Source organism: Neltuma alba, unplaced genomic scaffold (genome assembly GCF_004799145.2).
Source record: "Neltuma alba isolate B1F8T4 unplaced genomic scaffold, ASM479914v2 tig00010691_pilon, whole genome shotgun sequence".
In the NCBI taxonomy this organism is placed as follows: Eukaryota; Viridiplantae; Streptophyta; class Magnoliopsida; order Fabales; family Fabaceae; genus Neltuma; species Neltuma alba.
In genome coordinates this window covers 13356-35594 of record NW_021635531.1, presented here as the reverse complement: position 1 = coordinate 35594, position 22239 = coordinate 13356, and the positions used below count along the sequence as shown (strand labels likewise).

Sequence of the window (22239 nt, the reverse complement as noted above, 5' to 3'; positions counted from 1 at the left end):
GACAAAATATATTAATTATATTATGAAATATGTTAGCAATCTTGATAATAAACGCGGACACACATTATTGTATGGGTATCTAGCTACTACTACCACCTCCGATCCTTAATATAAGACTTTGTTTGACTTTTATTTTGGTCCTAAATATAAGATCCCAATCCACTTTGTCTCTCATATTTATACATATTTTTCCAAAGTACCCTTCTAATAATAAGAGTTCTAGTTAATTCACTTGATTAGCAAGGATATTTTAGGAAAGACAACACCTATTTAGGACAAATAACTAACTCAACTTATTTTCTTAATCTCCTCAAATTAGTCAATTGGCTCTTATAATTAGGACTGGAGGTAGTATTATAATTTATTGCATGTAGTCACTATGTTTAACAGAACATTTTGTTTATTTGTTTCAATAATACATAAAAAGATTTTAAACATCAATAAAATGAGGTTCTGAGTTGTGAAAGATAAATCAACAATCAAAATTAAAATCATTTCAAAATATTGATTGTCACACAAAAAAAAAGGACTAATCTACATATTTGAAAACTAAAAGTGTCCTTTTACTCTTTTATTTTACATGAGATTTCATTTTGATCTCTTAATTCTATAAACTATCTTTTCAGTTTTTTTAACCCTAGTGCACTTAACAAAAAAATATTCAGATACTGAAATTTTAAACGTCAACAAAATGTTCTAAAAAATTATCATATTAATTATAATTTTCAAAATAATAATATTTGTCACAAAAATCAACATTTGTGACTAATGAAGTTAGGGTTAGATAACTGAAAAAAATATTTTTAAAAATTAAGGGATCAAACTTAAATCTTATATGGAGTTAGAGAATTAAATGAGTGTTACCTATTTTAAAATATTAATGAGTAACCATTTACGCATGCATTGATAACAAAAATGTCACTAGTAGAAATAGGAGAAAAAGATAGAAAGGAAAAAAATTTGGTGAAATTTGAGTGGTTACAAATTCATCATATCCTTTATTCTAACTGGGGGAAAGGAGGATAATAACAAATGTAAAATTGTATAGAAAAAATTATAAAATTCACTTATAATCCTTAACAAACTCGAGTGATATTAATAAATTCGTATGAATAAATAAGATTCCTTTTGTCCTTCCACTAAATGACATCCGAGGTTGCTCAAAAGAGAACCTCTTCACTTCTTATCTTCATTGCTAGATTAATTTTAAACGGTCCAAATTTAATATCATGTAAAAACATTATTATAACATCGAATAATGTGTATAATTAAACTATTAAAATATTACCTATCAAAACTGCAAAGGATTAAAAAAATCAACAAAAATATTCACCGTAAAAATCATATTTAACAGCATAAAATTATTTATATATTCTTATCAAAAAATTTATTTATATATTTTTGGTTATTTCATAATATAATTTTTTTATAAGATATTAGATCTCAATTACTCCCTCTGATTCATTTTTATAAAAGCCTGATAACTAAATTACATGATTTAAGAAAATAGTTAAAATTAGTTAAAAGTAATAATATGTAATAAATGGACTTTATAATGCAATATATAAAATTAATTAGGAACAAAATGCAAAAAAAAACAAATTAAATATTTAAACAAACATATGTGTAATCTTTTAAAATAAACCAAGATAATTCAAATTTTAAGCTATTATAAAAACGACATGAGGAAGTATTTAAATTTCATCTAATGATAGAGACAAAAAGTGGAGGGGGAGGGAAGTTGAAAGGCTTCCAATGTTGATTGTAAGTGCTCCTTCTATCTTATTTATAAGTTCCAAATTTAGGAAGGAGTATAATCTATTTTATAAGTTTAATTTGAATTTGTTTCAATATTTAATGTATTTTTTAATGTTGTTTTAATTATTTTTCTCTTGTCATATTTTGATTTCTCATACATTCTGTTTGATCCTTTTTCTTATTTATTATAAAAATATATTTAAAAATAAAATTATATTTCTAACTAATTTTTATTAATTATTCTTCCGGTCCTTAATACAAAACCTATTTAACTAATTTAATTAGATTAAAAAGTTAGGTAAGTTAGTTAATTATAAAAAATATGATATGTTTTTTCCTAAAACACCATAATCATCTTTCTTAATATTTTCCTTTCTCTTCTACTTGATTATTGTTGAAGGTGTCCATAGGGATAATTTAGAAAAATTGATAAATATGAAAAATAAATATTATATTTAAGATCAAAATTAAATAATAATTAGGTTTTATATTAAGAATTGGATGAGTACTTGTTATTCAATGGCTTTTCCTTCCATAAAATTGTCTCCTCTGTGACCTTCCCCATTTATTGCGCTTTTGACGGGCAAGGACGACACTTCTTAAACCATGTTTGGATCCAAACACTCCCTAGTCAATAATCCATCATCCATGAGAAAAAGACCAAGGTGAGGACGGCCCCGTCTTACGCGCCATGTGAAAAATCTGTGCAAGTCTATCTAGTTTTTTTTTTCAAAAGAAAAAATTATTTTCTGGGTGAAAGGTAATTTTGTTCCCAAAATATTCACGCAAAAAAATTATAAATATATTAAAAAAATTTATTCAATGTAGTCCTAAAAGTATCAAAAAATGAATGATATCGCCATATTTCAGTTAATGTTAATTTTTTAGCTGAAAAGCTGACAACATTGTTTTTTTTTTTTAACTCTTCCTGGGTGATTTTTTTTTTTACCATTCCTCCTAAGTAATATTAAGAAAAAAAAAACTTTTAGATACATACAGTTCCTTAATGCTACTTCTGGTGCTAAATATAAGAATTAGTTAGAGATTTAATTTGATTCTGAATATAAAAACTTAATCTATTTTGTTTTCCATATTTATTTATTTATTTTCTCAAAATAGTCCCCATTATGATTTTACATGTTTTTCCCCACAAAAATTATGATTATTTTTTTGATGAACTCACAAAAATTATGATTATACATGTTAGAGAATTTTTATCATTCTAATATGAATAATTAACAAAAGTATTTTAAGAAAAAAAACACATATCTATTACAAATAACCAGCTTAACTAATTTTTTTAAATATTCACGAATTAATTATCTAACTCTTATATTAAAAATTGAAAGTAGTAGTTTCCAACCAAAAATTACCCTTGAATTTTTTTTTTCAGTAGGGTCTATCTATTCTTTTGTATAACATCTGATTAATTACTTCCTTCGGTCTTTTATACAAGACACAATATATTTCTCTAATTTTATTTATAGGATAGAGAGAGAACAAATTTGTTGGTACTATTTACAGGAAAGAGACGGAAATTTTTCATATACATGTATAATTTTATTCTTCATTTATTATGTTGTTAAATTTATATTCATGTAGTGTGTAGAATGTACATTAAATATGGATTAAGTTGAAAAGTTATTAAATTTTAAAGTTAATAAAGTTTAAAATTTTTCTTAGTTTGTATAAAACATATTGAAAAGTAAATTTTAAATAGAATCAAATGAGTAATTTTAGAGCAAGCATAGTCCTATTCATAATATACACTTTTAAATCTCTGTAAATTTTTTTAGCAATAATAATTTTATTTTTCACTCAAAAAAAAATACTCGCTTAAAATGTCTAAAATTTTAACTAATTTTTTAGCATTGATTATCCTTTTTTCCTACTGATTCTCTCTCCCCCATTTTTTCTTGGGTTATTTGAAAAACAAAAGAAATAATTAGTGGGGAAGATGATTATCCCAATCGAGCCCAATGGTCACACTTCAAGAACTGTAATTAAACACTGGAAGCTTTTAGCTTCGCATCGGTTTAAATGGCCAGTACATATTCTGCAATTTTTTCTAGTAATAAAACTCAAATATATATTCCATTACAACAGCTCGAATTACGTTAAAGTCCTTACTAGTACTAGTACAACTTAAGCCAAATTTATATTGCCATTAATCTGCCAGTTAAGCTAATTATCTTTATTGGAGTGTGGCGACTGAGCTTTATTGGCTCCTGGATTTCCACCGTATTGACCATTTTGTACCTATAAATAAGAATACACATTAATTAATTAATTAATTAATTAATATGAGCAACAAAAGTAAAAGATTTAATTACTTTTATAATATGACATTAATTACCATGGTAACAAGCTCAGATGGCAACTGACCCTCACAGTTTTGGAGCAGGAATGCCAAAGCTGCATTCATTTGTTGCTGTTGTAATCTGCTCTGTTCTTGTTGCACTTTTACTTTCTGCACTTCATTCTCTAACTCTACACACAACCACTCAAAATTAATACTAGGTGTTTGGCAAAAAACCAAAACATGATTTTAAAAGTAATTTTATAGTATATGAAGTAAATATGTAAGATAAATTTTATTTCCTCCGATCCTATTTATAAGACATGATTTATAGTCTACAAATAAAGTCTTATAATTAAGATTGAAGGTAGTATCTCGATTTGCATCAAAGCACTTTTTAAAGCTACCAAACACCCAAATCCACTTATCTCCATTTGTAACAAGTCAACAATTATGATCCATTTTATGGCTAGATTTAGCACACTCATATAAGAAAAATATTAGATTAAATATACAAATCTACCCGTGAAATATTCCCTCAAACGGATTTGATGCTATAAAGTTTTGTTTTGTTTTGTTTTGTTTTGTTTTTTTAAGGCAACGATATAAGTGTAGTTAACGTCCATTTATTTTATGACATTGGATTCGAGTGGACCCATTTACTTTTTATGGTGTGAATGTGAGATGTGATTTGGCCCAATTGAAATGGCCTGGGTAGCCCAACTATGGCCTAGCTGTTATTGGGCTTTTACGAACTTAACCCAGAAAATTTTACTTACAAATAAAGTTGTTAAATTTAACATGTAAATATAATATAAATTCTTGGGACCTCTTGCATTATATTCACTTGTGTCTGCTTCATTCCAATTTATTTTATTATTTCTGAAAAATAAAAAGGACATATATAGATTTTGTAGCAAAATAATTTGTTTTTTCTATCCCCTAACAATTAAATTAAGAGAGAAAGTTACATATAAATTAAATAAGCATAGAACTCACCACAAAGATGAGCACTGCCAGCAACACAATAATTGGCACTCCCACGGCAATTATAGCTCGGGATGAGTTGCACTTTCCTGCTCAAAACAACTTTGGGTTACATTACTTTTTCTTATTGATCATTAGATTATATATGAAATCAAAAACATTTTGATGTGTTATAAATATAAAATAATACGGTTTTGAATTTTTCTTTATGAATTTTGGAAGAAAAATACTTTAAAAAAGCATGCAGTTTTGATTTTTAAAAAATTATAAAAAGCTCAAAATTACATCATTTCATGTCGGTAACTTATTTTATGAAAAATCTAATGATCAGTGATATGTGTGTGTGTAAGCTTGTTGCATTAGAGAGTGGGCATAAGAGACCTTTTATCCCCAATCACAAACAAACAATTTAATCAATAAAAAGTGTCACAAGAAGTGAGTGGGATTAGGGTGTCAGCTGCCTCTTAATTTTAGAATTTTTCCCAAATATTTTTTGTGAGCCTTTTTTTATTATTAGATTTTACAGACATTTTGATATCTTATTTATAAAAAAAGATTTAATTTTTAATTTTTTATATTTTTTTAAGATTAATACTCTAAATGGTTCGGTTTGTTTTTAGCTTAAAGTATTAAATCTTTAAAAAATTATTAAAAAATTAAAAAAATGTCATTCATTTTAGCTAAAATCTAATGATAAAAAGAAACTAAATTTTTTTTTTGAAAAAAAACCCCAAAATCAACGGGTAGCTAGGAGGCGGCTGACAAAACTCAGCTCACGCCTCAACTCTTATTAAAAAAAATGTGATTGAAAAATTCTCTTTTATCTCTCATCCTTGTGACAAGGTTTAAAGATGAAAACTATCATCAATTACCATGTCAAAACATCTTATATTTTGAACCAAAATTTTTTTCTAACCAACTTTTTATGTTATGGCTCAAAGGGAGTATAATCATGATGGAAACTACTTTGATGATGAAAAAATGAATAAATACGGAGAAAAAATTGGATTAGAGTATTATATCTAGGATCAAATTGATTTTTCAACTAGCTCTTATATTTAAAATAGGATGTAGTGGATATATATACACATGTACATACATATATGCATATAATAATGCCTCCTAAACTTTTAATTTGTATGTGCCCATAAATAATAAACGGCTTTAAACTACTAGTTGGAAAGTTATTTGTCTGAATGTATAAGTTTAACAGATTTATTGTGAAATTTTAAAGATTAAAAAATTATCTGTACATAAGATATATAATATAAAGTTAAGGGGGAGTTATGTATAATTCTAAAAAATATTTTAGAAAAAACGAAGTCTCGTACACGCTTCCATTCTTTATATCACGTTCTCTTTGAAGTTTTAGACAAATTTTACAATAAAAATTTCTTGAGATTATGAGATAAGTATACATTTGTAGTTGTAATTAATTAATAATATACTATAATTAGAGTAATGATGTATGTTCAAACAAGATTAATGACCCATTGATTCTTCATAATCTTCTCGCATGATCAACACAATTAATCCAACCTTCATGAGAGCTGGAAGAGTGAGACCACCGGACTTCTTGGGATTTTGTGGCTGGTGAAAATCCTTTTTTTTTTTTCCTTGGCATTTTGAAAATTTTTTAACTGGATCTTTTGCCATAAGTATTTTTTTTATAAAATCTTGATAATCAAATTATCTAGTTTAAAAAAATAGTTAAAATTAAATATAATAAATATGTAAGACATAAACTTTTTTAAGTATGCCCTTATAAGGAGCTAATAAAAGAAAAATAGAATAGTAATAATTAATGAGATAAAGTATAAAAGAGAATGTAGTACTTCAAATTTTCAATATTTTGATTAATGCAATGTATAAAAATAATTAAGGATAAAAATGATAAAAATATATCAAATGTTCGGACAACGACCCCAATTAAGATCTTATAAAAAGAATAAAGACAATTAAAATTTCAAATTCTTATAAAATAAACTTTTGCTTATTTATCTCATTTTTATAATCAAATTGATTTTCTCCTTCTATGACTCATCGTCTATAATTTTTATTAGGGCCAATTTACACATGAATTTTTTTTCTTGTTTTATTCCCTTTTTGCATATTTTCTTCTTTAAATCATTCAGCCATATTGTTTGTTAATTAATTAGCCGACCTGATCGATTAATAAACACAGAGCCACGATTGATTGACTCAGAAAGATCTTCATAACTTTCGTAAGCAAACCCTTTTTTCCCCGATTGATCAATTTAAAATTTAATTATTAAGGTAAACATGCGTCACAATTAGTAAATCAAAAATTTCTCTTCATAAATAAGACATTTTTTTAAAAAATAAGTTATATTTTTTTTACATATTTATTACTTTTAATTAATTTCATCAAATTTTATCTACATAATTTAATCATTTGTATCTTATAAAAAAGATTAGAGTGAGGTTTTTTTTTTTTGGATGAGCGAATTGTATCACATGAATCACGTCGAAAAAGCTATAGAAGCTGCATTGATGAAATTTTAAATAGAGTTAATCTTGAAAAAATTGTGATGAATATCGCAATTTGGGCATATAATAAAGATTATTTCTTTCTTGTAAAATGTGCTTTATGATAAGGATAGAAGGAAGCAATATTTGCAAAAAAAATAATTGAGAAATATTTAAATATATTAATTAATTTTAGATGCAAAATTTGTTATATATTTATTATTTGCGTTTAAAAATATATCAATAAGTTTTTGGGAAATTATTGCTGAACTACTCAGTTGCTAGATATTGTCTTCTGAATTAAACACAAGAAACTAGTTCCGTGTACAATTAGATAGTCAAGTTTATTATTTTACAAATAACAATTTTAGATCAATGTATTTCAATCCCTACACTGTTATTTTTTCCTAAGGCCTCTTCTGTTTCTTTCTTGGATTCCACATGTATACCAAATGGGGCCTAAGATATTTCTTATAGACAACTCCACCGTCTCATTCAAATTTTATACTCTAGGACGGTTTGTGACTTGAAGAAACGGTTGACCTTGTGATAAGAATCAACTTGGTTTGACAATTTGTTGTTCTTCTTCTTCTTACACAATAAGTAAATAAACCAATTAAATTTCCCTATAAAATATGTGAAGCAGCACATATATCCCTCAAGACAACCAAAAGGAAATAAATGAGTTCAGCATTTTCGAAATCCTTGATCCTCTCATGAAGTTTAACTTCCCTTTGATTGTCGCTTTGGGGTTACTCCAAAAATTAACCGAATTAATGTAATATAGTGCACAATCCGGGTCGTATTCACTTTGAGGAGCCGAAAATGAAATTGAATTCTAGTAAATAAATGCAAGTAACCTTAACTATAAAAAGGGATTTTTGATTTTTGAAAAACTGCTAATTAAATGCTACGAATCAAATTGAAACTAAAATACTTTTTTTTTGTTTTTATATAAAAGTAATTAAAATGAATGAAAATTAAAGAAATGAAAATGAGACACACAAATAACACTGATAAAAATTAATCCTCCAATTCAACAACGCAGGCAATCATTACTCTAAAAGATGTGGGAGTTAAAAACAATGAATTAAGAATTATAATTAAGCTTTTGATCCAACAACCGAGCCACCTCGAGTTGCCACAAAATATTTTTCTAAAATCCCAACTTACTAACTGCAACCAGAATAGTAAACTGGGATTAAGGATGCTAAAAACCAATACTTAATTAGAACTCTTAAATCCAAAACAATAGATTTAAAACTAGCAAGAGACAATATGATCCAAGATTTCAAGCCACCTTAGAAAATCACAATATATTAACTCTAAAATCAATACAAATGTCATAATCACAACATCATAATTGAAATCAAAGCTATAAACAGCCCAATGTCAAATGCTAAATAATAATCCAGCCACAATAATTTCCACAGATAATCAGATTTAACAATACAAAATTTTCTAATAATTAGAATAACTATCCTAAGACCTAGGAATTATTAAACAATTATTAGATAGGAAATTAAAGTAACTAAACTCTCCTTTGATGATCCAAGCTCCTGCCATTGTTGTTGAATTAGAGAATTAGAGGATCTTAGCCACGGTTTGCCATGAGAAATGTCATATTCAGAATTTTGCTACAGGATCCCATGAAAAATAATAATAATACTGTTCACGCTGTTTCTGGTTCAGCCGTGAGCTCGATGGAACAGTGGATGATTTCTTCCTTCTTCGTTGCTGGCAGCAGTGAAGAAGAAGCAGACGACGCCGCCTCCAGCTCCTGTTTTATTTCTTCTGCTGCCGAATGCCTCTCCTCTGGCGCCGCTGATCTGGTTCGTCGAGCTCGTGCTGTCGCCTTGCTCTGTTTCGTATTCGCCGCCCAGCTCCCTCTGCCCGTGTGTGTGTGGTTTATTTCAGCGCCGCCCAGCGTCTTCTCCGTTTTTCTCCCCGGTTCCCTCCAGCCGCGCCTCGCGTGTGTGTCCTCTGCTCGCTCGGCGTTCAGCTTGTGGGTCTCCTCTGTTTTCGTTCGGCCGCCCCAAAAACTTCCTCCCAGCTGATGATAATAATGGATATTAGGGGTGGAGCAAAACGCAGCGTTTTGCTCCCCCCTTTTATTATATTATTTTTTTCTTTTCTTTTTTTAATTAATTTTTTTTATTTTTAAATCTTCTAAAAACCTGCAAACAAAATTCAAAAATAAGGTAGCATTAATTGTCCTCAAAAATCAATTAGTCACAATCAAACCAAAATATGACAATTTTGCCCCTATAAAATAATAATTCAAAATAAAATAAAATAAAATAAATCAAAGAACAATCAATTAAGGCAAAAAGGGACCAATTAAGCTGACAAAACTCATATAAAAGATACCAAAATATATAAAAATAATTAAGTTTGTCATCACAACTTCACTACCAATGTCCACGGATCTCATGTGCGGCTTCTTCTTCCTCCTCTTAATTGCATTTGCTTCTTTCGGTTTCTTGATGCACAAGCAAAGCCATATCAGAAAGAAATAGAAGCTGCCACCAGGCGAAATGGGGTCCCTATGGATCGGAGAAACCATGGAGTTTTTCAATGCACAGAAAAGAAACAAGTTGTTCGAGGACTTCGTGCAGCCTCGGATTCTGAAACATGGAAAGATCTTCAAAACAAGGCTCATGGGGTCACCAACTGTGATAGTGAATGGATCAGAGGCCAACAAGTTCTTCCTGTCGAATAAGTTCAAGCTGGTGAAAGCTCTTGGCCTTCGTCTTCAGTTCAGCTCATGGGGAAGGACTCAATCATGGAGAAAGACGGCGAAAGGCACCGATTCCTCCGTGGGGTTATAGTCTCAAGCCTTGCCCATTCTGGCCTTAAAATGCTGGTTTCAAAGATTTGCAGCTCAGTTCAGCTTCATATTTCCAGAGACTGGCATGGCCGAGAAACGATTCACCTGTACAGATCAGCCAAAATTCTTACTTTCAACAGTGTTCGAGTGTTTAATGGGGATGAAGGTGGATTCAGAGATGCTGAACACGTTCGAGAGGGTTTTAGAGGGAGTGTTCTCACCAGCAGTTAAAGTTCCTGGTTCTAGGTTTTGGAGAGCGAAGAAGGCGAGGGAGGAGATCGAGAAGATGCTGGGGAATGTCGTAAGGAAGAAGAAGAAGGAGATAATGCAAGGAAGGTTGAAGAAAGAAGAAGAAGGGATGCTTCTAAGTAAACTTGTTTGTGGGATCATTAAAGGAGAGATCCCTGAACAAGAAGCCGTCGACAACATGGTTCTGCTAGTTTTTGCAGCTCACGATACAACTTCTTTCGCCATTGCTATGACCTTCAAGATGCTTGCTCACCACCCTGACTGCTACGCCAAGCTTCTTCAAGGCATTTTGATTACATTGTTCAGTTACTTGATCTATATATATCTTGATTTTCAATGAATGTATCAAATACATATAGATCAGATATATATATATTAATTTGCAGAACATGAAGGAAGAAGAAAAGGAGGGGTGAGAAGTTGACAGTGGAAGACGCAAAGCAGATGAAATATTCATGGCAAGTTGCGAGAGAAAGCATGAGATTGCACCCTCCTATCTTCGGCTCCTTCAGGAAGACAATTGCTGATATTGATTATGAAGGCTTCACAATACCCAAAGGATGGAAGGTCAACTTCTTTATTTATTTCTCTCTTCCTCATTTATTACAGAGTGAGACACCATATATATATATATATATATTGCGCAAAATCTCATATATGATACTCCCTCCATTGATATAAATAAAATATAAATAACCAAATTATATAAATAAAAAATCAGTTAAAAATAATAAATATATGTAATTTTTTCCTCAAAAATATCTCCTTATTGATATGGGGTGAAAGATATTGAGTGGGAAAAGAGATAAGACCTGAAACAGAAAGAGTGGGGGAAAAATAAGTGAGACATGTAGTTAATTGGAGTTTAAAATGGAGAAAGTGCATTCAACTTTTAGAAAAAACACAAAGTATTGCTTATACATAAAATTAACCCTATGTGGCAAAATGTTACGTATATATAGGATTGAAGGAAGTGTTATAAATTTAATTTTAATTAAAATTTATTATTTTTACTACTAATTCATATACACCCTCAATTAAGAGTAATTTAGGAATGTTTGAAGAAATTAAGACACTTAATTAACTAAGTTTGGGGGGAGTTTGGGAAATCCCAAAAACACTTAAAAAAATATTTTTATGCAAGTTAAGACAAATTTTTTTTCATATATTTATCTCGCATATCTAACATTACTTCTAACAAGCTAATCCAAACACCAGTTTCATCACATTTCTTAATTCTTATGATCGATTAGTTAAAAAGCGTCTTATATATGATGAGACTGAAGAGAACATATTATATAGAGATTAACTGCATTTGTAGCTAAGTGGTGTGGTTACTCTTGATCAGAGAGAGAAGGCTAAGCTTATTAATATTAAATGGTGATTTTGCAAATTACAGGTGCTATGGACAAAATACGGGACACACTACAATGAAGAGTATTTTAAGGATGCAACGAGGTTCAAGCCAAGGAGGTTTGAGGAGGATGAGGCAACAAAAATACCACCATATGCATTTGTTCCATTTGGAGGAGGACCAAGACTTTGTGCTGGTTACCAACTGGCTAAGCTCAATATTCTCATATTTCTCCATTATGTTGTCACTCGCTTTGATTGGTCCTTACTTCATCCTCATGAGCCTATCACTTTAGATCCCCTTCTCTTGGATTGCCCATCAAAATCTGCCCCAAGATCTCCCTCACTACTCCTTCACAACTTTGAATTATATGTATTTCTTAGATTTAGGGAATTGTTCAGATCAAATTTTAGTCGTTAACTTTATCGGTCGGTCTAGATTGTTTATTTATGACAAGTGGCAATAATAACATGGGTGTGATGTGTCCATGGTAGTTAGTTCGAATTGATCTATATTTGTTGTCCACATTAAAAACAGAGACGAGGATTTAGTCAACATTATTTTTTTGGTAAAGTCAATGATAAATAAATGTGTAAGTCTATGAATGTTTATTGGATCATGATTTTGTTTTCTTGCGTGGAAATGATAATTTAGTTTGGATATATAAGACCAAGTTTGACTAGAGATTTTAATATTAAGAGAAATTAATTCTGGCAAAATGAACCTCCTTAAATACAAAGACAAGTAGACATATATAATATCGTTGAAAAACCAAGTCAATTATCTTCCATTACTGGGTAACGTAACACTATAAATAACAGAACATAATGATGGCTCAATTGTTGGCCGACGTAAAAGATTGTTCTCATATTTTTTGTTGCTCATACAGGTTATGTTTAATCAGTGTTTTTCTTAATTTCCATATGTAGTGAATAGCTGAATTACATATTAGTAAGATCTAATTTAAATACAAATTTTTATATTTTATTTTAATTTATAACAGGTTATACTATTCATAAATCACAGATTATTCATTTAGCATAATATGTGACACGGCGAAAAATATCAGGGCTTCATCACCATTTCAAGGGAACGAGTTTCAGTGCGAAGCGGCTTGATAAGCACAAGGAGCTCATCACGGCAACGCACCGTTTCATTAAAGTTCGAATTGATCTTGACCGTTGGATGATGAGCGATATAAAATGCTGAAGGTGTGGGCGATTTCAATCCTCTCTCTTCGTTCCCCCTTCTTCTTCGGCATCATCTTCATGCGCAGGTAAACACCTGATCAATAATCTCAGCAAGATGCTTCAGGAGGTGCCTATAAAGTGTAGGTTTTGAAGGATCTTGCTTGATAGTTGGGGTGTAAAGTGCTGCGACTTTGACTTCTCTGACTTGAAAAATTCATTGCCTTGATCTTTTAGAGACATTTGTTTTTTTTTTTTTAATTTAGCTTCTGCTTCTGCTGAGACAGTCGCCATTGGTATTTTTCCTTTTTTTTTTTTAATGAAAAGGCAAAATGCATTAATTAAATAGAGATACAGATTTGAAGGTTCACTACACTAGAAAAAAACAGGACTAACCGAAGCAGCTACTTTAAAATGATCAAAAGTAGAAGTCTAAGAGCTGCAGAAAGTCCGAGACAATAACATCCCGTGATTCTGCTTTGCGGCAGGTTGAGACTTGCTTTTTGATTGAGAAAATAACCTTTTTTTTTTTTGAATGGCTGCCTCCTGAAAAGGAGAGTTGGTATCCAAACCAAAGCTGCCCTTAAACAACAGCGGAGGAGGTTTCTGTTGAAACATTCGAGCTTTCCCAAGGGGACTTCGATCGAAGACTGGCCCTGGTATTTTTCTTCGAAGAGGAAGAGAAGCGAAAATTTGGAACTTGCATATCTATTAATATATAAAAATAGAGTACAAAGCAAGAGCTACTGACAGCATGACACATGACATCACCTAAGATTAGATAAATGTTTCTTTTTTTCAAAAAAAATGAAATGCCACATTTTTTACCCATGTTGCTACCCACGTTCCTAATAGTCCGATATGTGAGTGCTTCTAACGGTTACCCATGTTTTCATTGTAGCAGTTACCCTTTCTAATGTAGACAATGTGTAGTACTTTTCCCCTTTAAGCGATCGTGCCACGCATATCATTCTTTACCGACGCCAGTTTTGGGATGGACTCGGACTTCTTATATCACTAGGGATGGTGGCAAGCATTATATCGATAGGGGTTTGTATTGCTTGACTCTAAAGATGGTTTACAGCAATTTGAAACTATCAGAGAAAGCTTCTTTTTTCTCACCTTTTGAAGGCGTGGTTGACATCAGCTTCCAATCTTCTCGCTTTGTCTTGGAGGTTTAGCCGACGGGAAGCTCTAATCTTGCAACAACAGAGCAGTCTGGTTGCACGACACTGACGTAAGCGTTCCACCGTACTTGGCGTTTCCCTCTTCTTTCACCCAAGCATCAAAGCTTCCTAGATCACTGTGTCTCTATCTTTCTTGGTGTAATTGCCTCCCTATTGCTCAATGGCGACAATACCATTCATGTTCTCTTCCCCCCCCCCCCCCATGAATATCTTGTGGCTTGGACTCGTCGGCTGCATGTTTAAGGAGAGAATGGATGATTGGGTCATGCTTGAGGAGAAGAAAGAAAAGGTTGAACTGGATCCCCCCCCCCAAAGTCAATATTGTGAGTAAAACTCTTTATCCTATTTCTGTTATTTTGATCTTCTCCGTGCAAGTCTCTCTACGCACAAAAATTGGTACATCCAATTGATCTTTCCCCAAGGATATTGCAATGAGTTTGCTGAGAGCTATTTTAGTTTGAAAAGTGTTGATTTACGACAGTGGTGTTTTGTTGAGAGCAATTTTGGTGATATGGGACATGGAGAGATAGAGGCACTCTCGCTGACGTCTCTCTCTCCGCTTTTTGTTGAGTGTCTTAGCTTGGGTGAATCTTGTGTGTGTGTGTGTGTTTTGGTTTTTGTAGTGCAACCACAATTGATGTTGATCTCCAATAATGAAAAATGGTTTCAAATAGAATTTTAATTCACTACTGATCAAGTCATTTAAGAATGTCAGTTTTTTCCTCTAATTTTCTTACAGCAACTACAACACAAAACACATACAGGTAATGAGGGGTGCATTACACTTTTTCTGTAATATAGGTACTTGGTTGGCTATGAGGGAAGCCCTGCATCTATCAGTGCATCATCACAGTGAAATCAGAATTACAGGAAATATGGATAGTTTTATTTTGCAGGACCCGCGTTGCTATATGATTAGACTGTATATAATCCACGGTCGACTTATGTTTATATAGTGCTTGATCCTTTCAGATGATTTTGATTTGTAAATACTTCTACTTGCATTTTAGTTTTTTAGAATGTTTAACCAGTATTTGATTAGACTGTATATAATCTCTGCTAGGGAAGGTGTTTATATTTATTATGACTTGAAATAGAAATGTAATATTTAACTAATTATATTGTGGTGATTCAACTTTTGATCTTATATAAAAAAAACTACCAATTTATACCCGTGTATTGCACTGGCGCTGTACTAGTTATTAAAATAGAAAAAAATAGAACTTGCCTTGAATGGAGGGAACTTCGTTGACTTTATCTCAGAGAACGACGTCGCATGGCAATTAAATAGAGGGAACTCGTCCTTGACTTTGTTAAAACGGTGCGCATAAATGATGAGCTCTCAGTGCTCATCATCTTGCTTAGCACCGAAATTGGGTCCCATTTCAAGGTGCTTCCATTTATATAACAGAAAAAGTGTATTGTTTATAGTGAAAAGGAGAGCAAGACACGGAAACAGCTAGTGTGCATAATTAATGAGCTCACATGACAGATAATTAATACTGGTATTAAAATAAAACCAAATCTTGAAGACAAGAATAAAGCATACTTAAGATTTATATACTACTTTCAGTCTTAATTATAAGATATCATTTATAAACTATAAACGAGATTTTATAATTAGGATCAGAGATTATATAATTCATAATGTTAATACCTAAAATGTTAAGAATAGTTTGGTCAAATATTATAAACATTTATTAATACTAATAGTAATACTGATATCCTTTTTCTTATTATTAGTGCCTATTTTTCTAATAAGATAAGAGTACTGTTTTTATTCTAAGGTAATAATTAAAATAGAACACACTTATCCCATTTGAAGTAAAATTATAGCCTTAATAAATATGGTAAATGTTTGTTTAAATATTATAACAGTACTCTTATCTTTGGCCAACAAAAAAACTCTTATCAATTTCTTTTTAAATATCAATTGCCAGCCATAAGAGGCATAGATTATGCGAGATAATTTCAGCCAAAAGTACCATGTGAAATGAGGATTGGAACCCTTTAGTTGAGCTTTCTCATTTAAGTCTCAATTAACGGATATTAACTATTAGATGCCCTCTAATAGTGTTGAGATAAAGATCTTTATTTTTTTTTAAAAAAATAAATTTGTAATTCCCTTCAAAGTTATCAAATTCATGAGTTTAAATACACTTATGATAAATATGTGAACTCAAATTATAAACTCGAATCATAAACTTGTAAAAATTTACTTTTATTAATAAATTAGTATTAAAAATAGATAATTAAATAATTAAAATATAAAAAATAACACCAATATTATTTAAATATATTTTAAATCCAAATAATTGGAATTAAATTTATTAACGTTCACAATATGCCATATTTAACAAAAATTTTTTTTACAAATTCATATATATATAAAGTTATTAAACATAATCAAATTAAAAAATTAACACGAATTTAAGTGTAAGGTGACATGATTTTATAAGCTGGAAACGTAAAAACAGTAAACTCAGTAAGCAAACTCTTAAGTTTAACCTAGTTTATAATTATCATGAGTTTAAGAGCAAGTCGATATAACTTTATAAACTGAAAATGTTAAAATATTAAACTCGGAAAGTCAACTCTTGAGTTTAACAGCAATGATCCCCCTCAACACTATTAGATATCATGATATATATGATGATTAATATCTATCAATTAATTGTTTCACCTGCGAAAGCCTCAATTCAGGGATCCAAATTCGTGAAATCAGATAACATTTATACGCATTAAAAAGATACCTCCACATGATCTGACGCATGCTACGTGGGGTTAACTCAAGTGGTCAGAGTGAGGTGAGGTGCAGATATAAATATACAATGGTCAAGAGTTCAAACCTCTGCATTTTTTTTTGAAAAAATAATCTAACGCATTAAAGTAGCACCAAATATGTTTATAAAATAGCGAATAAAGATTAATCTAATTGATAAAAGTACGATTAATAGCTCAGAAGAGTATATCGGGCCAAAAAAAAAAAAAGCTCATAAGAGTATAAATTTCATTGCGAATGTCAGAATCTCATTGATAGGTATTCTGCAATTACTTCTCCAAACATTCTTTTGAGTTTTGAATTTGCGTTTATCCAAGGCACCTAAATTCTTATCCTGTTAAAAAAAGAAGAAAAGAAGACAGTATCCTTAGAATATGGAGGGGTTAAGTTTCTGGTCCAGTCTTCGTATATTTTTTGGATTCCTAGTATTAGAATAAAACAATCCCAAATTCAGCTCTTTGACTATCGTTCAACCTCAAATTCCAAAAACACATCCGTATCCATTGACCTAACTTCCTAAACCATTATTCTTCTTATCATCCATCGATCAAAACTGATTCTCCTTTTCGTCCATCTGTCTCCAATTAATTTTCCCAGAAAAGTAAAAGTCTAAGGCTTAGATGATATTCAGTTTGTGACAGAAAATATTATCATCATCATAATGATCCCAATCAATCACCCTAAGCCATCTGGCCTTTGTCTTCACAACAGCTTCTAATAACAAAATTACATCCCCATGGATCTATAACATTCACATTATTAATCTCACCCCAACAAGAACGTTGTTGATGTTATGTTCCTGCGAAGCAATCTGAAACCTTCACTTCATCTAAAGGACAAGAGATTTATCTTCATCCATGTAGTCTTGTAGTTCCAATCTTGTTTTTGTTTGTGTGTTTCTAGCGTTTGTTGGTACGGGTATTGGTGTGGATGGGAATTTCATAGAATATTTTGACACTCTTTTCGGAGAGAACAGAGCCAGAATCGAAGATGAAGGCCAAAGCTTATTCCTAACGTTGGATCAATATTCTGGGTCTGGCGTCGTTTCCAAGAGTAAGTTTTTGTTCGGAAGATTTGATATGCAAATCAAACTCGTCCCAGGAAACTCAGCAGGAACCGTCACTGCTTTTTATGTAGGTATAATTATAATGATAAGATGTTTTACTTCGTGCCATGAAGGTGTTTATATATGTATGTATATGTATGTGCCTACATGTTTTATGGATTGGGATTGGTTTTGGAGGTTAATTTATTTTGGTGTGATTAATGTTGTGTGCATGTGTAATGTACGAAGCTAAGCTCGGAGGGGCCACACCACGACGAGATAGACATAGAGTTCCTAGGAAACTTGTCGGGAGATCCTTATCTGATGTCCACTAATATTTTTGCATATGGCCAAGGTGGTCGAGAAATGCAATTCTACCTTTGGTTTGATCCCACTAAGGACTTCCACACTTACTCTATTGATTGGAACTCTCAACGTATCATGTAAGTTACATTATTACTGCTCCCATGTCCATCAGAATAGGGTAACTTTCAACCATTGCATAGAGTTTTATGCCATGCGTAAATAACATTATTAATCTTTGAAACTTTACAATAAACTTTCCTGAACATTTATATTTATGCAAATAACTTGACATTATTAATTTTGTTTATTGTTTTATTATTTGCAAATGATCATTTAACGGGTATTGCTTATAACTCAAAGTTTGTGTAGATTGTATATGCATATAAAAATAAAGTTTAAGAGGTGTAAAATTGATTAGTTTGAGATTAATCAACAAGTTGTAAAGGATAAAGAAGTTATTTGTACATGGTTTTAAATTTAGGGACCTTTTATGCTTTAGCCATATTATTAATGACTTGTTAATAATAGGAGTCAATTCTCTAATCATTTTGTATTAAAAACCACCCCATTAATGAAAACCTTGCTCTTTACATGTGTAATTATTAAGATTGTTTGGAAAAAATTATAAATTTGAGAAACTATAAATATTGGGATTTTATATTTAGGACCAAAACAAAGACCGTAATAAACTCTTATATTTAAAACTGGAGGAAGTATACTGATCATTCCTTCTTCCTTCCATTCTAAGTAAGGAATTTGGGTGTGTTTGGATTTTCATGTGCAACTGCATAATTTTTTAATTGAATTTGAATGCAGAATACTTGTGGATAATACTTCCATAAGAGTGATGTGAAACAGGCATGAATTGTGTGATGAGCATAAGCCCATGAGTCAAACAAGGAACATGCAAATGAAGGTCCACATCGCAGCACCTGTGAGAAAAGACTCACGTGGAAACTCAGGCAAGAGTGAGGAATATAAGTCGTTAGAGGAAAGAGAGAAGGGTGTGGAATATGTGATTGATCTCTGATTTCTCTCTTTCTAGGTCTCTTATTCTCTCTAAATATTCTGCTCCTTCTCTGGTGTTTTCCCTTCTCATTCCCTGTTTCCAGTCATTACGTATCTGTTGAGCTTGTATCTGGGTATTATAAGTTCAATGGGCTCTCTCTTCTAATAGGCTAATCTTTTGGGATGAGCTCTCCTTTTGGGCTTATGCTCATCACATTGGCACTTTCATTAAGAGTCGGCCAACCGAAAAGAGCTACCTACGGAGGATTCTGATCAATAAGAAGACTGAGTGAAGTGTCGTAGAGTAGAGCTGCCGAGGACATCGGCTCTTGAGAGGGGTGCTCTGTTATGAGTCCCACATTGGGGAATCTCACAAGTGTTGTGGGGTTTATAAGTTTAAGGGGCTCTCCCTCCTAATAGGCTAGTCTTTTGGGATAAGGCTCTCCTTTGGGCTTTTGCTCACCATAGATTGGAGTGCATTTCCCTACAAGGCAACCCACGAGGGTTTTTGGAACTCTTTGGAATGGAGACTCATGGGCTACCAGGTGGGGGCAGGTGAACATTGACATGTCCAATGCTCCGTTCGTCGCGTTGTTCCGGAACTTCACTGCTCGGGCCTGCACGGTGAGGCCGGAGCCATCGTGCCGGGGACTTGGCGTAGCCAAACAGACCAAAGACATAGATCCGAAGAATAAGATGAAGATGCAACAAGTGCAGCAAAAATGGGTGGTTTATGATTATTGCCATGACTTTAGACGTTATGCTCATGGTCTTCCCTGGGAATGCCGCAAAGCCAATCTAATACCTCAATAGACACACACCTTATTGCAAACTATTTGTTAATTGTTACTCAAGTAGTGTATGTTTTGTTGTTTAATTTGACATAAAAAATTATTTTAATCCCTTACTTTTATACGTATTTTTTTAGTTTTTTTAATCCTAACACCATTAATAAAAACTACTAGCATCAAAATTTTAAATGTTGAGAAAATAATCTCAAGTACTAAATGTTAAATTTAATTTATAATAATAATGAATGTACCAAAAAATTATCATTTAAAATTAGCTGTGTTAAAGTTAAATGACTATAAAAGTACACTTTTTGGGGCAAACAAAAATCTTAAACCGTGTGAGTTTTTACTGCGAGCGCACACGAAGAATGATGAGGGACGGAACTGCACATAACGGCGCTACCTCCGAGGAGGTGGATGCCTTGGTTCGTAGCCGGAAGAAGGTTAGAACAGGTGATGGTACTTTGTCAAATGATCAATCGCTGGTCCCTAGATTGGAAGATTGGATGAGTGATGATGCGGAAGATGTGAGCCAGAAGGTGGTGTCACCTACGAAGTCCTACCAGGAAGCTTGTTCGAATCAAAACACAACCACCATGAATGAAGATGATGAGGGAGAGTGGTGGCATGGTGATGGCTGGAAAACAAAGCTTAGAGTCGAGATCACGGAAAAAGGGCCTAATGTTATTGTCCTTCCAGAGTTTCAGAGGAAACTGGCTAAGAAGTGGGAGACGTCGCTCTTGTCCGCTTGTTGGGGCGAATGGTGCGTGAAGATTACTTGGGTGATAAACTGCAAAAGATGTGGGGTCGTCATGGTGAGGTCGAAACGCTGGAGATTGGATCTGGATACTTCCTGGTTCATTTGAGTAATAAAGAAGATTATGATCATGCTCTAACTGAAGGTCCTTGGCTGATCCTGGGTCATTACCTGGCGATCCAACCTTAGAGGGCAGACTTTGATCCGGATGCCGACAAAGTTTCAAAAATCGCTGCTTGGGTAAGGATTCCTAAGTTTCCTGTTGATTATTATGACCAAGGAATCCTCTATGTTGTAGGTAATCAGATTGGAAGAGTGTTAAAAGTTGATCGAAATACGCTTCGCCAAGCCAAAGGTCGCTTTGCTCGATTGTGTGTCGAGTTAGATTTGAATACACCTCTCTTGCCATCGATCCTGATTAATGGAAAGGAAAAGAAGATTGTGTATGAGGGCCTGCATTTTATATGCTTCACGTGTGGAAAGTATGGTCATGATTCTGAGCATTGCCTCAACCGTAAAATGTCCAACGTTGAGGTGCATTCACAACCAGCTGCTAGTAATCCAGAGGTTAGCAAGGCTGCAGTGGTTGACAAAGAACCTTCTAGTAGCACCTCATTGCAAACCTACGGTGAGTGGATGGTGGCTCCACGGCGGCGTAGGCCTCAACGAGCACAGGCGGGGAATGCGTATAATCCTGGGCGTAATGGTCGGCGTGATGGTGGGGTTGGTGTCGTGAATGCAGGATCGAGATTCATGGCTTTGAATGATCTTGATTCTGAGGAGATGGCCGTTGAAAATAATCAGTTAGTATCGCGGGAATCTCTTAATGACGTTGGCACTATAACTACCGTTATCTCTAAGGACCTGAAATCACGGGATCTTAATGTTGGGAAAAAGAAGCAAGTAGTTGCAAGCAGTGGGTCTAAAAACGATGGTGTGGGTCGAAGTGCAAGTGTGGACCGAAGTGCTATAGTTGCAAGCCTAATGGAGGCATATTTAAAGGTTAAAAATAAATTGGCAAAACAAGGCCCTACACAAGTAAGCTCGGCAAGCAAGATAGTGGTGCCAAAAAGTTCCACTCATGTTGATAAAATAATTAATAATGGACTTCCTCATTTGACTCATAGTGGGCCGTTAGATGCTGGGGTCAATTATGTGGATAGGGGTTTAGTCCCAATTGATCCGAATATTACAAATGGTGCATCTATT

At 32.6% G+C, this 22239-nt stretch overlaps 2 pseudogenes; both read left to right on the top strand.

Annotated features, from left to right (window-relative positions):
- Positions 1–9951: 9951 nt before the first annotated feature.
- LOC114758379 (taxane 13-alpha-hydroxylase-like) lies at positions 9952–12332 on the top strand (annotated as a pseudogene).
- Positions 12333–12437: 105 nt separating this feature from the next.
- Positions 12438–20295, top strand: LOC114758378 (xyloglucan endotransglucosylase/hydrolase 2-like; annotated as a pseudogene).
- Positions 20296–22239: the final 1944 nt, after the last annotated feature.